Below are 3,011 nucleotides of genomic sequence, written 5' to 3'. Positions count from 1 at the left end.
CTTTAATAACTAGTTTCTTATGTTGAAGGTGATTCTTCCTTATCATTTGTCCGTGGTGTCTTGGCATTATTTTACTTTCTATATAAAATAAAAGATTTTCACCATTCATATCTCCACGGTCTATATGGAAATATGTTGGCTACCTGGTCGGGGGTTAAGGGAATGGTTTGGTAAGAGTCTTGCCTTGTTCAGTGTATAGATCCTGCAAGGACCTGGGTCAAATTTAGTAGGACCTCCTTCAATACCCACCGGTATTGGATGGCGGGGGTCCAAACTCTTTGATCCCCTCATATGTAAGCTACTATTAAAACTTTAACCCGACTACTTAGGACTGTATCCCTGCTGACTCAGACTACTTAGCCGAGGGTAACGTCACCTTCAAAAGAGGGGCCTACCACATTACGCATTAATAACTTAATTAATTATCTTTTAATAATCCAACCGTTTAGGATTGTATCCTTGCTGACTCAAACTACTGGGTTGAGGGTAACGTCAACTTCAAAAGAGGGGCCTACTACAATAACTAAGATAATCTCTTAAAAAGTGCAAAAGTGCGGAAATAATCAAAGGTTACACTAAACACGAGTCGGATCCAAGTGATTCATCTTGTCTATCTGTTTTTATTTTTATTTTATTTTTCAGCATTTTAGTTAGTTTTATTTTTCTAGTTTAAAAACCTTTTTTCTAAACTTTTGATTTGATTAGACGTTGAGGATAAACCGGTATTAAAAGCTCTTGTGTCCTTGGATGGCCTCGGTATCTTACCAACACTATACTACGCTTACGATGGGTGCACTTGCCCATATGTGTGTTTAGTGTTAGTAAATATCGTGTTTTATAAATTTAAAACTTGGCTAAAAAGTGTTAAAAGGCTTAAAATATACATTAAAAACTATACGACACTTCATACGCATCAAGTTTTTGGCGTCGTTGCCGGGGACACAAGGATTTTAAGAAAGTTAGGAATTAACGGCCTAATCGTTTTTTCTAATTTTTCTATTTTTTTTAGATTTTCTTAGATTTTTCAGTTTCTGCAGAGCTTAGCACGGGTCGTGCCTGGTCGGGCACGGACCGTGCCCAGCATTATTACTGGCAGTTTTTATTTTTCGAGTTACAGAGAGTTGAGCACGGGGCCGTGTCGGTGCAACACGGGGCCGTGTCGAACTCCCCAGTAACAGGAATCCGAAAAACAATCACTGTATCTCCGACCACGGGCCGTGTTCATCTGAACACGGGGCCGTGGTGAAGCTTCTGACCAACGTTCTTCTTTGTTTTTATTGCAGGACTTGGAACCCAAATTTTCCACGTAGTGTATGAGCTCCAGTTCTAATAGAGACATAAAAGAACCCCTAGACGAACCCGAACGCTTTCTAAGAAGAAGACTTAAAGCTAAAAACCAAGAGAAAGTTTCGGGGGACCCACTTCCAATGGCGGACCAACGTACCCTCATGGATTACCTACGACCCACCGTAGGTAATCTCGGCGCCGCTGTCAATGCACCGAATGTCGAAGCCAACAACTTCGAACTTCGGCCACATTTGATACAAATGCTTCAAAACTCCGCAACCTTCCATGGGCTTGCGGACGAGGATCCTCATCTACATATTACTAATTTCTTTAAAATATGTGATACCTTTCGGATCAATGGAGCATCAAATGACGCCATCCGCCTTCGAATGTTTTGATTTTCACTAAAAGACCGAGCTAAGGCTTAGCTTAATACCCTCCCAGTTGGCTCGGTAAACACCTGGGATGAACTAGCCCAAAAGTTTCTATATAAGTATTTCTCTCCTGCTAAAACGGCTAAATTAATGACTGAAATTAATATATATTCACAAGAGGATGGGGAATCCTTATATGAAACTTAGGAAAGGTTCAAGGAACTACTAAGAAAGTGTCCTCATCATGGTCTTGCGGTGTGGCAACAAGTATCCACTTTCTACAATGGGTTGTTGCCACACACAAGACAAACACTTGACTCTAGCTCCGGGGGACTTTTAGGTAATCGTCGCCCAAATGAAATATATAATCAAATTGAGGAAATTGCTCAAACCAATTTTCAGTGGCACACTCCCCGAGACAATAAATCTATTGCCCTGGGCGCCCATAAGGTTGATGAAAGCACTTCTTTACAAGCCCAAATCGAGACCCTTTCTTCAAAAATAAAAAAGCTAGAAATGGCAAAAACAGCCTCGGTCATGGCTTGTGAGGGGTGTGGTGGGCCACAGGAAAATTGGAGTTGTATGAAAGAAGTAGATGATCAAACAGAATCGGTAAACTACATTGATAATAGACCTACGCCGTCGGGTCCTCCAACGGGTACCTAAAACCAAGGATGGCGTAACCACCCTAACCTTGGTTGGAGAGAACCCAACAATGGTAGTAACCAACAAAATCTAAACCAAGTAATAAACTTTCAACAACCAAGAATTGAGTCACAAAATTTCTCTCAACAACAAGGTGGACAAGAAAGGCTTGAAGATACTGTATCTCGCCTCATCTCCGACACCGAAAAGAAAAACTCGGATTGATTTCAACAATTGGAATCGAATTTTAGAAATCAACAAGCTATTATTCAAAACATTGAAAAGCAATTAAATCAAATAGCTTAGAATTTCTCCGAGAGACCACAAGGCACGTTACCAAGTAATACCGAAACCAACCCAAAGGCACAAGTACATCTCATCATATTGAGAAACCGTACCGTGGGTCCCGAGGAGGCTCCATTACCGCCCACTGAAAGAAGCCAATCTAGCCAAGCCACAACTCCACCCACGCCCCATCAAGAGAAGGCTTCTCCACCAATTCAAGAGCCTACTAAGACTCCTCCGGTTCCATACCCCGGTCGGTTAATTCGGCAAAAGACCGATGAGCAATTCGCAAAGTTCGAAAATTTACTAAAACAATTGCATGTTAATATTCCATTTATCGAAGTCCCAACTCAAATGCCTAAATATTCAAAATTTATGAGGGACTTCCTCACTCATAAAAGGAAAACTGAATCATTGCAA

The 3,011-nt window shown here is 41.1% G+C and overlaps 1 non-coding gene across 1 annotated transcript; it reads right to left on the bottom strand.

Annotated features, from left to right (window-relative positions):
- Positions 1-1,805: 1,805 nt before the first annotated feature.
- LOC118481351 lies at positions 1,806-1,912 on the bottom strand. Its single transcript, XR_004865558.1, has one exon. It is a non-coding gene; the product is annotated as a small nucleolar RNA R71 (small nucleolar RNA).
- Positions 1,913-3,011: the final 1,099 nt, after the last annotated feature.

Source organism: Helianthus annuus, chromosome 8 (genome assembly GCF_002127325.2).
Source record: "Helianthus annuus cultivar XRQ/B chromosome 8, HanXRQr2.0-SUNRISE, whole genome shotgun sequence".
Taxonomy (NCBI): Eukaryota; Viridiplantae; Streptophyta; class Magnoliopsida; order Asterales; family Asteraceae; genus Helianthus; species Helianthus annuus.
This window is presented reverse-complemented; position numbering and strand designations above follow the sequence as displayed.